We start from the raw sequence: 18,302 nt of genomic DNA, 5'->3' as shown, positions 1-18,302 counted from the left end.
GGAGTAATATTTTCATAGGCTCGTAGTACTTACATGGCGTCCTAGGCAGTGAAGCCTGTATTTGAAATGAAGGCTGAATATCCCGAGAGGAAACAGTTATATCTCAGAGGCCCTCAAGCAAGTCCACCATAATTGCAGAAATAAAAAGCAATATGATTCCTGCAAACGCTTTAAGTACAATCTTCCTTGCTGCATAAAATTCAAAGTAGAGAAATCTGATACATCTCGGAATTTTAGTATAAATTATTGTTCTGAGAAAAAACTACCTTTTTGTTTGCACCAGAAGAAATCAGCAAAAGTGAGGGTTTTGAGCTGGTCCATAATAAAATTTTTGGAAACAAGTATTTTTGGGTATATATTGTAAAGAACCACACACACAATAGAGTGGAGTTTATCATTTTAAGCAGACTAAGAGCTGATGAAAACGGTGGCAAGCTGCCAATACATTTTTTCATCTCGAGTAAAATAAGTAAAGCCACAGTTTTCCTTCCCGTTTTCTACGTCGGAATAGCAATAACAGTGATTTGAAACTTTCGACTGTCCCATAGCAGTACGCACGAATATTTAACTTTTATCGTGATGTGTCGAGACAGTCATTTCGGAAAACACAATTGTTATGCTGAGGAAAACCATGAACTAGGTTTTCCCAGACGGATTGACATGAATAGCAAAAACAATGACGGCCATGAATAAAACTAATGCATCATAACGCTCCGCTTAAAAGCCAGTCGGAAAAGATTAGTACAAGCCGCACAAAGACCTGTAATATAGTTACTGTATAAATGAATGCTCCAGATATTCACAAAAGCCCAGGTTAAGAAATTCAAAAAAGGTGGAGGACGTCATGGGAAATTATTTAAAAAGTCAGGTAACGCTTAGCCCTAATGAAGTATCCGGCATGTCTTCTTAAGAAAATTCCGGACGAGACGCGAGCAGCTCGAGCCTCCACGCTCCGTTCATTCTTTGTGACATTAATGCCGCACAAGCTCGCGCTTGGCGCGAAAGGTAGCTTGTTTGTTACTTGCCGGCAGTAGGAAGCACATCGCTACCGTGGGAGCACGATATTAAGGCGAAAGCCTCACTTTGGACGTTAGTGCTGACAGAAAGTGTGCTCTTCATCTGTCAGTTAATTAAAAATACATTGTGTCTTATGTCGGAATCAAAACCAGACAACTGGCGTTCGAGGAGATATTTAATAGTCAAGTATAAATTTTACGCTCAGCTATAGAAAGGAGTTAGGCAAGGAGACACAATCTCCCCAGTACTATTCACAGCTTGTTTAGAGGAAGTATTCAGAGACTTGGAATGGGAACAGTTAGGGATAAGGATAGATGGAGAATACCTCAGTAATCTACGATTTGCTGATGACATTGTCTTGCAAAGCAACTCGGGGGATGAACTGCAAATAATGATTGATGACCTAGACAGGAAAAGTAGAAAGGTAGGCTTGAAAATCAATATGCAGAAGACTAAGGTAATGTTCAACAGCCTCGGGAAGGAACAGCAGTTTACATTAGGTAGCGAAATACAGGAAGTAGTGGGCGAATATGTCTACTTAGGACAGATAGTAACCGCAGATCCGGACCATGAAACGAAAATAACAAGAAGAATAAGGTTGGGATGGAGCGCATTTGGCAAGCACTCGCAGATTATGACTAGCAGCTTACCGGTATCGCTCAAGAGGAAAGTATACAACAGTTGCATCTTGCCTGTACTCACCTATGGGGCTGAAACGTGGAGGCTAACCAAGAGAGTTCTACTTAAGTTGAGGACAACCCAGAGGGCTATGGAACGACAAATGGTAGGGGAAACATTAAGAGATAGAAAGCGTGCAGAGTGGGTCAGAGAAATAACTCAAGTTACCGATATTCTAGTAGAAATTAAGAAGAAGAAATGGACATGGGCAGGACATGTAGTGCGAAGAGAGGATAACCGATAGTCGCTGAGGGTAACAAACTGGATTCCAAGGGAAGGAAAGCGTAGCAGGGGGCGGCAGAAAGTTAGGTGGGCGGACGAGATTAAGAAGTTCGCAGGGGTCAAGTGGATGCAGCTAGCACAGAACCGGGTTAAGTGGAGAAATATGGGAGAGGCCTTCACCCTGCAGTGGGTATAATCAGGCTGATAATGATGATGATGATGGTGATGATGATAGAAAAGTGTTTGTGTGGTCGGCTATAGATATTTGGCTCAAAAGCTTTAACCGTTCCTACGCCAGGCTATAGACTTGGCTAGAACAAAAGCTAAAACTTTTGTTCTAGCCAATGCTATAGACATCTATAGCATGGGCGACACACACGCATATGTATGTTTGGTTTATGGGTTTTAACGTCCCAAAGCAACTCAGGCTATGAGAGACGCCATAGTGGAGGACTCTGGAAATTTCGACCACCTGGGGTTCTTTAACGTTCACTGACATCGCACGGAACACAGGCGCCTTGCTTTTCGCCTCCAGCGAAAAGCGGCCGCCGAGGCCGGGATTTGATTCCGCGTCCTTGGGAACAGTAGTCCAGCGCCGTAACCACTGCGCCACCCCGGTGGAGCCCGTATGTATGTATGTATGTATGTATGTATGTATGTATGTATGTATGTATGTATGTATGTATGTATGTATGTATGTATGTATGTATGTATGTATGCACGCATGTATGCACGCATGTATGCACGCATGTATGCACGCATGTATGCACGCATGTATGCACGCATGTATGCACGCATGTATGCACGCATGTATGCACGCATGTATGCACGCATGTATGCACGCATGTATGCACGCATGTATGTATGTATGCATGTATGTATGTATGTATGTATGTATGTATGTATGTATGTATGTATGTATGTATGTATGTATGTATGTATGTATGTATGTATGTATGTATGTATGTATGTATGTATGTATGTATGTATGTATGTATGTATGTATGTATGTATGTATGTATGTATGCATGCATGCATGCATGCATGCATGCATGCATGCATGTATGTATGTATGTATGTATGTATGTATGTATGTATGTATGTATGTATGTATGTATGTATGTATGTATGTATGTATGTATGTATGTATGTATGTATGTATGTATGTATGTATGTATGTATGTATGTACGTACGTACGTACGTACGTACGTACGTACGTACGTATGTATGTATGTATGTATGTATGTTGTGGGACAGCACTTGCACAAAACGTCTGTTCTATTCCAGAACCAGCTGGCACACAGCGCGCGACGCTCCGAGCAGCAGTCAGCGATGATGATGATGATGGATCTGGATCTATACAGATGAAAGAGGTGAAAGTTCACGCGTTGCGCTCACACAAATCCTCCCCGACAAAAGAGCGGCCACCCTGGTCGCTGATTACAGGGATGACGGACGACGGGCATAAGGCTTCATGCGCGATACGTGGACGAGCTCTTCGGAGCGGCGACGTCGATTTGCGACGGTGTGCGAGTGAATAACGCGATAGTTCACCGGAGACGTTTGTTGGAGTACTCTATAAGGGCCAATGTAACGATGGAGAAACTTCTCACACAGGCCAGGAATGCGGATTGGTGTCCACAGGAGAACTTCATCACCGGTGTAAAAGGAGGGACTTCGATGGCGTTGATCATACAGGGCTTTGCGTTCTTGTTGAGCATCTTCAGTGTTCAAACGGGCAAGTTGGTGACACTGGACCATACGAGTGGCAAACTCTTCGCCCAGAGATTCAGACGTAGAGGGAGCAGAGAAGAAAGTAGTGTCGAATACTGTCGATGGTTGACGGCCATAAACTAAAAAGTAAGGGCTATAGCCAGTAGTGCGCTGAACCGCGGAATTGTAGGCGTCGGTGACGAAAGGTAAAACGTTGTCCCAGTTCCGGTGATCAGGAGCGATATACATGGTTATCATATCGGACAAAGTGCGATGAAACCGCTCGATGCGTCTGTTGGTCTGAGGGTGGTAGCTAGATGAAGTCTTATGGACGGTGTTGGTTGCGCGCAGTACTTCCTCAAGGACTTGAGAAAGGAATGTCTTTCCACGGTCGCTAATGAGAATACGAGGAGCACCATGACGCAAAACTATCGCACGCAGGAAAAAATCGGCGACTTCAGAGGCGGCACCGGAGCGAAGAGGTGCGGTTTCAGCGTACCGCGTTAGATGGTCGTTGGCAGTGACAACAAAACGGTTGCCGTGTGACGTCAAAGGGAGAGGACCAAACAAGTCAACGGCGACCGTGTCACAAGGCACAGATGGGCAAGGTAGGGTTTTGCAGTAGGCCAGCAGGAGGGGATGTTGAACGCTTGCGATGCTGGCAAGACGGACATGATGAACTGTATTTGGCGACGCTGGCAATATGGGAATTTTGTTATTCTTTATGCAGAACTATGGTTGCTGTGCAGCCACTCTTCCAGCACTTTCACGTACGGCTCATCTACCTCCTGATTTCGCAATGCGTGCATCACCGCCGGGGTTTCAACTGAGTCAAATGCTTTTTCGTAATCAATCAATGCTATGTATAAGAGCTGGTTATATTCCGAGCATTTTTCTATCACCTGATTGATGGTATAGAATGATCGATAGTAGAGTACCATTTCCGAAACCCTGCTTGATCCTTTGCTTGATTGCAGTCTATGGTTGTCCTGATTCTATTAGCGATTACCTTAGTAAATACCTTATACGTAACAGACAGTAAGCTGATTGGTCTGTAATTTTTAAGGTCCTTAGAGTCCCATTTCTTGTGGATGAGGATAATGTTTGCATTCTTCCATGGTTCCGGTACCGTCGATGACAACAGTCACTGAGTATAGAGGGTGGCCAGTTTTTCTAGAACGATATCCCTCCCGTCCTTCAGCAAATTTGTAGTTATCTGATCCTCTCCAGCTGATTTCCCCCTTTTCATAGTTTCTAGTGCTTTCTTGACCTCGTCCTTCGTCACTGGTGGAACATCTGGATTTCCCCCTTTTCATAGTTTCTGGTGCTTTCTTGACCTCGTCCTTCGTCACTGGTGGAACGTTTGACTGTTGTTTCCTACCGCCAATCTCATTACGGTCCTGACTACTTTGACTACTGTAGAGATCTGTATAAAACTCCTCGGCTACTTTGACTACCTTGTCCATATTAGTGATGACGTTGCCCGCCTGGTCCCTTATCGCATACACCCGGGCCCGCTTGCACAAAACAATCTTAAGACTGTCTTAGCTAAGTCCAGACTTAACTGAAGTCTAAAGAATAGGCTACTAGCATGGCCGCTTAAGACTGGAGTCAAGACTGGGCTTCAGACCTGACTTGAATAAGTCGCTTGTACGATTACGACTCTAGTGCTGTCTTGGTTAGGACACAAGGACGCCAGGTGTCTAAGTAGATAAATTAGGTAAATACAGGGATGCGCTGGCACTGTCCCTGCTGTACGATGTACACATTCCGTCAATTTTGCGTTGTGTAAAATCCGTGCCATTGCTTTTTGCGGCCTAAGATTGTGTTACGAGGAAAAATGCCCCAAGTGGTTGCTGAGGCCGTTCTGGGAAGCCACTCTGGTGAACATGAACCCGAAGCGTTCGACGTTCGGAACACGATGATGATGATGGATTTTAATGGCGCAAGGGCGACTCAGGCCAAAGAGCGCCAAACTCATGGTTAATGGTGCACTCAAGTTTATATGATGGAATAGTTGTGATTTTTCATGAAGGGATAAAAACTGGTGTATAGGGCCTAAAAATGTATTCGCTCTGTAATATCGCTAAAAACAATGGTGTATAGGGCCTAAAATTCATTTGTGATATATAATGGATGCGCAATGTATAAGTAGATGTATTAAAAGATCTCATCCGTCCTCTCAAGGAGGAGCGGGCTGATACCCACGTCGATAAGAAATTTCATGTAAAAAGCCTACTTGTGATAAAAATTTAAGCACCTGTTTTAAAGGAAACATTGGGTTGTCGCCAATAAAAATGGATGGGTGTGCAGGTATTTGATGAGTGAACAAGGAGGGAAAATGACGTCTTCTTTCTGGTTCCAGTTGTGCACATATGATTAAAACATGTATGACAGTGAGTCGATCACCACATCTCGAGCAGTGTGGTGCAGGAGAGTTGGTTAAAAGATATGTATGGGTTATGTATGTGTGGCCAATTCTCAGCCTGCACAGGGCTACTTCTTTAAATCTGTCTTGTTTTTCTGTGGTGTACCTGCCTATTTTTGCCTTTATTGTGTGTAGTTTATTTTCTGATGCTGCGTCCCATTCCTCTTGCCATTGTTGTCTAATCATGTTTTTTTTGTGTGGTTTGAGGTCATGATAAGTTATCTTATCAATGTCTGTGTCATTTCGAAGGGCAGCTGAAGCAGCTAGCCTATCAGCTGCCTCATTACCAGGTATACAGCGGTGGCCTGGCACCCAACACAGTGTAATTTTAATTTCTTGTTCATGGGCAAACATAAGGGTGTTATAAAGAGAGTTCAGTACTGGGTTCTTATTTTGCCATTTCCAAAAGGATAGGGACTTTAAAACACTGAGGGAGTCTGTGTAGATGATCGACGTCTGTATTTTATTTTCTATAATGTGTCTCACAGCTAAAAGGATACCATGGCATTCAGCGGTAAATATACTAGTATGTCTGTTCAGGGTTTTTGACTGTGAAAACTGTGGTCCATGTGCTGCACAGGAGACTTGAGCAGACTTCGAAGCATCAGTGTAATATTCATCACAAGTGTACTTCTCCTGAAGTGACATGAAGTGCTGCTGTATGGCAATAGGGGATGCATGTTTGCCCACTTCAAGAAACGACAGATCGCAATTAACACCGTGCATTTCCCAAGGAGCAATTAGGTCTTTTATGGAAGTTGTATGAAGACTGGTAACCGAAACATTCAGATATTCAATGTGCGTGGCAACTCTGATTGGATATGGTGGTGTTAGAGATGGTTTTTTTGAGAAAAGTGCTGTGCCAGTTTTGTCAAGCAGGAGCCGATGACATGGATGGTCCAGTTGGCATAGTACCTTCATAGCATAAGTTAGAGAAGTAAATTGTCTCCTTCGTTGCAGTGACCATCGGTTCGCCTCGACATAGAGGCTAGCAATTGGGCTAGTTCGGAAAGCGCCCGTAGCGAGGCGAAGGCCGAGGTGGTGCACGGGATCGAGCAATTTTAGCGCTGAGGATGATGCTGACCCATAAACCATCGAGCAATAGTCAATGCGTGATAGAACTACACTATTCAGAAGGTTCAGAAGGCAGTCGCGGTCTGTGCCCCATGACCGGTGAGAGAGAATTTTTAGCAAATTCATCGCTTTGAGACACTTCAGTCGCAACTGTTTTATGTGGGGAATGAAGGAAAGTTTTTCGTCAACAACTACGCCAAGAAATTTATGTTCTTTTTTAAAGGCAAGGCTCTGGCCATTCAGTGTAATGTTGGGGTCAGGCCTGATGCCACGCTGCTTAGAGAAAAGTACACAAACACTCTTTCCAGAGTTAAATTTAAACCCATTGTCATCAGCCCACCTGGACAATTTGTTTACACCTAGCTGAATTTGTCGTTCACAGATGGCCAAGTTGCAAGATTTGAAGCTTATCTGGACGTCATCAACATATACAGAACAAGAAATAGTTTTTGGCAGCACGCTTTTTAAAGAGTTCATTTTGACTACAAAAAGTGTGCAACTGAGAACACCACCTTGAGGGACACCATTTTCTTGAATGTACTGCTTTGAATATGCATTGCCAACACGAACTTTGAAGGTCCGTTCAGACAAGTAACTTTGAATTGTGCTCAACATGTTTCCTGTGATGCCAAGAGAGAAGAGGTCGCGGATGATACCATAGCGCCAAGTGGTATCATATGCTTTTTCAAGATCGAAAAAGACAGATAAACAATGTTGTTTATGCACAAAAGCATCCCTTGCATAAGACTCAAAGGCAATGAGCTGATCAGCTGTTGATCGCCCAGCTCTAAAACCAGCTTGGTTTTGATAAAGAAGACCATTGTATTCAAGGAAATGGAGAAGGCGACGATTTACCATTTTCTCAAAAAGCTTGCATAGACAGCTGGTTAGTGCGATAGGCCGATAACTAGCAGCAAGTGTGGGTTCTTTTCCGAGTTTTAATATTGGGATGATGATCGCTTCCTTCCATGCTTTAGGAAAGCGTCCTGTGGCCCATACTTTATTATACAGGTAGAGTAGGGTTTCAACAGTGTTCACATGCAGATGCCTGAGCATTCCATATGTGATCCTGTCAGGACCTGGTGCTGTGTTACCACATGTGTCTAGTGCAATCTTCAGCTCCTGCATGGTGAATGGGCTATTGTATCCTCCTGAGGATGGCCTTTTATCATGTATGTGCTTCCTCTCCTCTCTTGCCTTGTGCCGCAAAAAGGAATCTGTATAGTGTGCTGAGCTGAATATGTATTCAAAGTGTTGCCCTAGTGTGTCTGCTTGATGTTCAAGAGAGTCACCACTGGTGCTGAAAAGGGGCGTTGGGACTGTGCTATATCCTTTAAGTGCTCTTATCCTGTTGTGAACTTTGTGTGCGTCAGAATAGGAGTTCACTGAAGAAAGGAATGATGACCAGCTTTCTCGCTTGGAGACGCGTCGAATACGCCTGCCATTTGCCTTTGCACGCTTAAAGGCTATTAGGTTTTCGGCTGTGGGGTATCGGCGTAGTTTCGACCATGCCCTGTTTTGAGTTTCACGAGCAGTCTTACATTCTGCATTCCACCAGGGTCTTCGTTTATTTCGTGGCTTACTTGACGTCTGTGGAATGTATTTTTCTGCTGCCTCTATGATGTGCAGCGTGATTAAGCGTTGAGTTTCATCAACGCCTAAGTCAGTAACTGATGAACTGGCCAATGATGACTGTTCCCTGAACATCTTCCAGTTGGCTGCATTTTCTTTGAATTTTCTGGGATTCGACACATTTTCATTTCCGTTCCCAGTATATTTTATTAAGATCGGAAAATGGTCACTTCCGTATAGGTTGTTAATGACAGTCCACTCTGTAGCTGCCAGGAACATCGAGGAGCCAATGGCTAGATCTATGGATGTGTAAGAGTTATAAGCTATATTGTAGTAAGTTGGCTGTTTCGTGTTTAGTAAGCATGATCCCGAGGACAATAAGAATTTTTCGATTAGAACGCCTCGGGAGTCCGTTCTTGTACATCCCCATAATGGGTGGTGAGCATTAAAGTCTCCGACCAGCAACCAAGGTTCCGGAAGTTGATTAATCAATTTTTCAAAACTTTCGCTACTTAGCTTATAAGTAGGAGCAATATACAGGGAACATACGGTTGTTATTTTGCCATAAACTAAGCTTCTGATTGCCACTGCCTCTAAGTCTGTGTTGAGTGAGATGTTTCGGAGGGGATTGATTTTTGTGTTACAATGGCAACGCCACCAGAGGAGTGAGAGCTGCCTTGCCTGTCGTTCCTGAATACATTATATTGCTTAAGGAAATTTGAGTCTGCTGGTTTTAAATGGGTTTCTTGCGGACAAAGTATGTTTGGTTGATAGTCCGCAAGAATTTCATATATATCATCTAAATTTTTTAAGAGTCCTCGGCAGTTCCAATAAATGAGGAGCGCCATAATTAAAAGTTATTTAAGGGACAAGTTTAAATTTAGGTTTGTAGGTCCTTGGGACCTGTTATTGGGACTTTTCCCTTTCTTTTTCGCTCCAGTGAGCTTTGCCGCCTAGGCAGCTGGGGTGAAGAAGTTGTGTCCATCGCATCTTCAGATGCGGTGGACGACTGTGCAGAAAGCACAGGATTGTCAGTTTTAGGCCTCGACTCATGGGTCGAGGCCTTTGGGCCGGCTGACCTGGGGGTCCGCGCAGCCAGCTTTGCGGGTGGTGGTGGAGTAGCGCTAGCTGACTCCACCGAGGGCGCAGGTGGCGCTGCCCTGGAAGAACTGTGTGCTTCCTGGGCAGGTGCCGACGACCGCTATGATGCCGCGCCCTGCTGCGTCACAACGGAGTAGTGTGGCTTTTGAGGAAGAGAAAGCCGCTTTCGTGCCTCTCCGTAAGATATGTTTTCGGTGACTTTCAGTGTAATTATTTCTTTTTCTTTTTTCCAGTTTGGGCATGAGCGTGAATAAGCTGGGTGGTTACCTTCACAGTTTTAGCAGAGAAGCAGCTGTTGTTCGCAGTTGTCTGTAGGGTGTTCGTGCGAGGCACACTTTGCACATGTGAGTTGGCCACGGCAACTCTGAGAGCCATGGCCATATTTCTGACATTTGAAGCAACGGCGTGGGTTAGGGATGTAGGGCCTCAGTTTTATCTTTGTGTAGCCTACTTCGACAGATTCTGGGAGAGTGCTTGCAGCAAAGGTGAGTACAATGTGCTTTGTTTCTATCTCTTTGTTATCTCGTCTGATCTTTATCCGGTAAACATCTGTGACATTTTGTTCCTTCAGGCCTTCAAGAAGTTCTTGTTCACTCACGTACCTAAGGTCATCATCAGAGATCACTCCTCGGGCAGTGTTTAGTGATCGGTGCGGGCTAATCTGTACCGGTATTTCTCCAAATGATTCGACTGCACTTAGCTTCTGATACTGATGATTGTACATTAATTCTAGTAACAGGTCACCGTTTCCAAGTTTCTTTATCTTATAGCCCTGGCCAACGGCCTCAGTCAACGTTCGGGAAACAACAAATGGGGACAGAAGTCGTGCAGTGATTTCCTCGTGGTCACTGTGGACCACATGGAAACGAGGAAAGTTGTTTATGTTCTTTGAGAAGAACATGGTGGCCTCGGTGCGCCCCCTTTTAGAAGGAGGACGATCGGGGTTAAGGAGTTTAGATGCCATAAAAAAGTGTATTGTTCGGCTGCAGTGCCAGCCACCCACCATGGAGCCCAACGAGGGGACGGGACAGAAATTGTCAATTCCTGCCCACGCCAGCTGTACACCGTAACTATAACCCAATATGGCGTAACTCAGGGTAGCTAGCCACACAAGGTTAACCCTCGCCGCCTGGAAGTAGGAAGAAATGAAGAAGGTAAGAGAGGACAGGACAGTTCTAAGAAAGAAAATAGGAAAGTGAAAGATGGAGGGGAGAACAGGAAAAGGCGACTGCCGATTTCCCCCGGGTGGGTCAGCCCGGAGGTGCCGTCTATGGGAAGCGTGGGCCAAAGTGGTGTGTTGCCTCCGCCGAGGGGCCTTAAAGGTCCAAACACTCGGCATCAGCTCAACCACCAGGATCCCCTTTTCCCCAGACACGACGATGCCACGCACGGCTAAACGTGGGTGCTCGGGGTCCGTGGTGTCGCACAAAACACACAAACACCTGCTTTAACAGGTGCCCCCTGCGGGGCGTTCGGAACACGAGCCGTCTTAAATAAGCTTGGTCTTTCTAAAGACACCATTTAAGTCTGGACTTAGCTCAGACTTTATCGTGCAAGCCGGCCCTGGTTTTTGCCTATGCCCAATTTCTTCTTTACCGCTTTAAGGCTTCCCCCGTTCTTTACAGCATGCTCAATTTTCTCCATGTTATACTTCCTTATATCGGCCACCTTGCGCTTATTGATTAGCTTTGATATCTCGGCCAATTCGATCTGGTGTTTTGGATTGAAAGCTTTCATACTCTGGCGTTTCTTAATGAAATCTTTCGTCTCCTTAGACAGCTTACCGTTATCCTAACTATCGTACCGCCTACTTCTACCGCGCACTCAGTAATGATATCTCCGAAATTATTGCTCTTTGCCTCTAGGATAATGTCGCCATCCTCAGTTAGAGCTGAATACCTATTCTGTAGCGAGATCCTGAACTATTCTGCCCTCCCCCTCACCGCTAATTCGTGGATGGATTTCTTTCTTACTAAGCTGTTGCGTTCCTTTTTCAGATTTAGGCTAATTCGCGACCTCACCATCCTGTGGTCACTGCATCGCACTTTCCCGATTACCTCTACATCTTGCATTATGGCGGGGGTTGAACACATTATGAAGTCGGTTTCATTTTTAGTCTCTCCGTTAGGATTTTTCCATGTCCATTTCTGGTTCTTCCGTTTGCTGAAGAAGGTATTCATGATTCGTAAGTTATTGCGCTCTGCAAACTTAACTAGTAACTCCCCCCTGCTATTCCTAGAACCAATGCCATAGTCACCTACTGCCTTGTCTCCTGCCTGCTTTTTCCGTGCCTTGGCATTGAAGTCGCCCAATAGTACAGTATACTGCGTCTTTACTTCACACTGGGGAGACACAATTTCCCCAGTGCTATTCACAGCTTGTTTAGAAGAAGTATTCAGAGACTTGGAATGGGAGCTGTTAGGGAAAAGGGTAGATGGAGAAGACCTCAGTAATCTGCGATTTGCTGATGACATTGTCTTGCTAAGCAACTCGGGGGATGAACTGCAAATAATGATTGATGACCTAGACAGGAAAAGTAGAAAGGTAGGCTTAATACTAGAAGTAGTAGGCGAATATGTCTACTTAGGACAGATAGTAACCGCAGATCCGGACCATGAAACGGAAAAAAACAAGAAGAATAAGGTTGGCATGGAGCGCATTTGGCAAGCACTCGCAGATTATGACTAGCAGCTTACCGGTATCGCTCAAGAGGAAAGTATAGAACAGTTGCATCTTGTCTGTACTCGCCTATGGGGCTTAAATGTGGAGGCTAACCAAGAGAGTTCTACTTAAGTTGAGGACAACCCAGAGGGCTATGGAACGAAAAATGGTAGGGGTAACATTAAGAGATAGAAAGCGGGCAGAGTTGGTCAGAGAAATAACTCAAGTTACCGACATTCTAGTGGAAATTAAGAAGAAGAAATGGACATGGGCAGGACATGTAGTGCGAAGAGAGGATAACCGATGGTCGCTGAGGGTAACAAACTGGATTCCAAGGGAAGGAAAGCGTAGCAGGGAGCGGCAGAAAGTTAGGTGGGCGGATGAGATTAAGAAGTTCGCAGGGGTCAAGTGGTTGCAGCTAGCACAGAACCGGGTTAATTGGAGAATATGGGAGAGGCCTTCGCCCTGCAGTGGGTATAATCAGGCTGATGATGACGATGATGATATATATAAAAACATATTCTATGGACGTCTGGTGTCCTATGCATTCCAGTGTTCCATTTTCTGTGCTCAGCTATAAACTTAAGCATGTTGTATACCTGGCTTCCGGGTCTATGCACTAATAGTCTTTCTCTTTAGACAACGGCTAAAACCGCCATGAATCGGATGCATTCATCGCTGGCGGACTTCCATGCGGTGTCAGTGCGCCCACCAGTTAGACTATGACGGAGTCCCGTTTGTAATCCGTATGACGCAATCCTGCTCATGTCATATGGTTTACCATTCCATATAGAATATATCTGCTAGTCAATTTCGAGGCCACTCACGAGAGGGATTCGAACAGACGAAATACGAACCCTGAAATGCGTGCCTATATGTTTGTAATCGTGTATGTCTTCTGAAAGTCGTATCAAAATCCTGAGGTAATCATTTGTCGCACATCATTCCGGATAGTGTCACGAGATTTGTTGTTGCATATAGAACACAACGCTTACTCAAGTTAGATGCTAAGACGCGCAAGGGATACAGCCGATGATATTGGTACCGTCATAAGTACACATTCCCGAATTTATACAGGCTGCTAGAGAACGCTGTACCACTACTCGTTTATAGCTTATGATACATACAATGTTCTACAGCCAGCTAAAACAGGTTATATGGATTGCAGTCTGTAGCTTTAGAGACATTTACATCTCTATAGGAAACTAAATATAACTGTATGACTATTAAACTACAGCTTCAGAAATATATCGTTTTTCTATACCTAGGTTCAGAAGCTAAATTTGGTATGATTCAGAAGCTGTAACCAAATTGGTAGAGTTTTTTTTTTTTTTATAGCTGCCTATAGATATTAAAATGACACTTTGTGGCAGAATATCAAAGTCCATAGATAGACATAGTGGACCAAAAACGTTTGCATTGAAGAACATACACCATTTTTGTATGGGAAATCCAAGGAACATGGTTTGGGCTGTTGATCAAGCTGTGAAGTAACTGACTTCGTAGCTACGCAACGGGGCTCACACTAGAGTCATTTGTGTACCTTCAGGCTGACGGAAACAAGGGCCGAGAACTCCATTTTCTACTTTCGAAAAGAAAGCCTGCTGTTCGGGCCACCACATTAGGTACCTAATCCATCACTCCAGCCTGAGATCATACATGTTAAACGCGTGCTTTTTCGCGCTGTGCATTGCAGTGTTCCTCAACTCCCATTCGTACGCAGGTCAGTCTCACAGCAAAATTACGCAGGCTCTTGCACGTGCAAGCTAAAATTGGGCGATTGACAAAAAGGGCCTAGTAAACATTCGCAAATGTTTTAGCGGAATCGCATACGCCGGAGCTGAAGTAAAGAAGTAATTACTCATTATCGTCCACCCCATAGCACCCACACCGATACACTGAGAGCCATAGAGTTTTTTCAAATACTAAATTTCTTATAAAGCTGCATAGCTTCCCTTTGTAGATGTTCGTGTGGAGTAAATGCTTATGAATTAGTACTCCCTTATTCAACCTGCCTTGTTGGTTAGAGGGAAGGGGTAGGGGCGCACTTCGTCGCCCTGGGAGCTTCAATTTGTTAAGGCCGCCAACCGCTCTGCTTGGGCAGCCGCGCCATGCGGCAGATTTTTTGGACAGCTCTGTGTCGTTTTTATGGGCAAAAACAGGAATAGAGAGCAGAGCCTGCCGACTGCGCTCTTGCCATAAATTCAGAGTACTATATAACTCAGCACATTTTGGCGGCAAATACCACTCAGCTCGCACTGTTTTTTTTGCGCTAAGCCGCAAAGAATATCAGCACTAGCAATTATTATTGTGTATTAGGTTAGGTTGACGAATTCTTTTGCTTAATAAAGAAATTATGATGAGCATACAATACACACCTACCGGCCGTCGGGAATCAACGCTGACGACCAGAAATAATATTTTACGATGACATATCAGCACCCGACTGCCATCTTCACTTTTCTTTTCATAATTCGCCTTCTCTCTTCTCTCATTCTGTCTGTTGGCCTCTCTCTCTCTCTGTATCTCTCTCTCTCTCTCTCTCTCTCTCTCTCTCTCTCTCTATATATATATATATATATATATATATATATATATATATATATATATATATATATAAAGGAGAAATTCGCACTCCCGTTGAGGCTTGCTTTCACCTACCAAGCCTAATCTCGGCGAAGCGTCCCAGCTAGATTTCTTTATAAAAATTATATCGAATGCCTCCTAAGTTTCTTTATTATCTAGAGTTAACTTTACCTTGTTCAAGCTACTAGTACCACTGTACTTTAGCACTTTACTAATTCCTATGGTTGGAACTAAGCTGCAGCAACCACTTTTAGAAGGAAGCAAAGCTCAAGGCATGCCTGTGGTGGACAATATCAGGACATCTTAAATACCTTGTTGCGTTAGCTGGAAAGGTAAAATTTAACCTAACTGAAAAGCAAACATCGCCAATATTTTTTCCAGAGAAACTGAGGAAATTTCACTCTGAATAATAATCAACTCTGGATTTATTTATGTCTGTGGTCTGCAAACGCTATTCATTAGATTGTTGTAGCGCACTTGATGCGAAGTATGTCAGCACGTGAAAGACTCCTTCAAGCAAACTTGGCGGTAGTAGTTCCTCTAGTATAAAGATCTTCAAAACCGTGATAACAAAATAGTTTATGAAACTTCAGCCTCTTTCTAGAGCCAGATTTACAACCTAGGAGATCGTCGCGCTCTACGTTCACGCCCGAAGCGCACAATTTTCTCGTAATTTTGCGAGGGTGCTGGAACCTACCAAGTTTCTTTGATCGATTGCTTTTAAAGGTTGAGCTTAGTGTACTGATATTTACTTCAAATGAGGAAATGACTGTGTGCAAGGCTTGTTAGTATTCTCTGAATATTTGTATAGTGATGTTGGTGGCCTACAGTGTTAACGTAGAATTGCCTTTAATAATGTTCCCGCGCAAGGTTTTTATTAAATGGACAGCTTACCATTCGCCTTCATTCAAACAATATCCTCAGGTTCAACAGTCGAGTGCTTAGCTAAGCACTCATCGCAGCGTTGAAGTTTACGATGGTTGCGAGGACAAGAAAATGTTTAGGAAAAGTGTAGAAACAACATTATTTGAGAAAGGTACCTGGTTGCGGCTTATGAAAGTACCAGAAGGTGAATTAATTTCATGCTTGAGAAGTCGCTGCTGTGACCAGAACACCATTGCTTCGAAGTTGAAGAAAATGCAGTCACTGATACATCATGCAGTGAACGTATTGTCACTAATACGAATGAGTGTAATTATTTCGAAGGCAATCACAATACTATCGGGTGTATGAAAAATCTCGAAGAAATGGGAAAGCATTTACAATCAGGCACAACTAAACCGAATATGGCTTCAGTAACGATAGACGCGCAGCCGTCTAATAGTACGAAGCACAACACCTACAAATGCCACAAAATGAGCAACCTATGCGAGCATCTGCTATCCTGCGCTAGGAAGCATAAAGAAATCATCAAGACCACCCAACAAAGATGAAATGCAAAATCGGAAAATCAATGACGTGGTGTGTGTGGGCTCCGTTACCCACCGCCTGGCTTGCCGCCAAAGTGGTCTATAAGATGCATCGCCTACTTCGACGACGGCTTGCACGAGAAACATGGCTTCTCCATTAGTAGCATCCCAAGCCTTTATATTTGGGCATTCTTGAGCAGGTACTGGACGGCTCGCATTGCATTCGTTTCGCACGTGCCCATTTCAGGAGCTTTCCGGAGCAGCGCTTGCGAATTAGGCCGATTGCAGTTTTATGTTATTGTGTTTCCGCTGAGATATTCAGATCGGCCAAGTCGAACTCGAAATTTGTATTTAGCTTGGATACATAATCGAACCTGTATTGTATTGACAGCAGCCTTTGCAAGTAGAATCTGAAGTATTGCCATAAACGTATCTTAACGTAACTTTTTTTTTCTCTGAGAGTGTCAATGCCAGTTATAAATAAAGATGTAGTGAGAACGAAAGTAGTCATGTCTGAATAAAACTTTCCTTTTTTGACATAGTAACTTTCGCAGATTGAAACGCATCTGGCGGATAAGTTGTACACTGACTGTTCGTTTGCCTACCATTCTCTTTCTTGATGTGTAGGCCTGCTCGGTTGTTTTTGGTGTTTCTGGGCCAACTGCTTCAACTTTGACTCCTCCCTTCGACAATGTACGCGCTAATTGTTGGCTTACCATTACAACGCTATTGTTCTTTTAGTCGCTGCGGCACATCCTTGCATGCGAACTAAATAATCTGACCTGTGTAACTACAAAATCAGGCTGCCCGTGAAGCCAAGTGTATCTGACAAACGTTCATCTCCCTGATGTCAGGGTAGCACTTTCAAGTACGATACAATGCAATCTGACCACATGAGAGTTTACCTGCAATTTGTTTTGTGCGAGTTGATATTCGTCTTGATGTGGTTCATATGAAAGGAACTCTACAGAAGGAGGTTCCAAGGTTAGAAACGTGGGGCGCCCACCAGTGAATGAGAGTGTACCAATTAAAATCCAATACTAAAAAAACAATATAAAAAATAATTAAGACGAAAATATATTATCATATAAAAAATGCAATGAATATAGGAAAAAAAACATTGTTTTATTTTGCGTTTAGGAAATTATACAAAGTAAATTTAAACACTAACAAAATTATCAGTACCAATTACAAAACTATATAGAAGACTGGTAATAGGACGGCTCGTATTCAGTGAACAACTTCTACTGAATATCTCTTTTCGAGTATTTACTAAAAATAAGACAAGCTTGTAACTAGTGGTTTTCTCTAGCCTTTACCATGCGCAATAAAAGCGCTTTAGGCTGTGGAAACGAAATTTCTTTTTCTAAAAGTGAGCCATACACGTTATGACAGCCACAAAGAGAAGATTTTGTGAGGCTGAATTAGGGGGAAAAGCTTACAGAAACGTACGTATCTTTTTCTCGCTTTTTGTTCTTTTCGATAGTCTTACTATTTTAGGGAAAGTACGAAGTTACTGTTTTATTCAATTCTGCTCTTCTCTGATGACAGGCTGACTGCCTGATTTCTAAGGTGATCTTAGGCGGAGCCAGGGGGTGGTGTTACAAGTAGCAGGTGAGGAAATAAAGATACATGTCTAGCTTAACTGATAATAAGCCCATTAGTAGATGTAAGATCGAATAAGATCGATTTCACCTACCTAAGCGGGTGTACAACGTAATAATCATTACAGCTTCAGAATAGCCGTCTCAAAAATAGGCTACGGAAAATGGCAGAAATGAAATAGACGGCTTGTAAAGCGCATGCAGTTAGGATGATGTAGGGGTTTCTACAAAGAAGA

This window comes from Amblyomma maculatum, chromosome 9 (assembly GCF_055883805.1).
Source record: "Amblyomma maculatum isolate TAMU_Amacu chromosome 9, ASM5588380v1, whole genome shotgun sequence".
NCBI lineage: Eukaryota > Metazoa > Arthropoda > Arachnida > Ixodida > Ixodidae > Amblyomma > Amblyomma maculatum.
The sequence above is the reverse complement of the archived record's forward strand: the minus strand, read 5'-3'. Positions refer to the sequence as shown.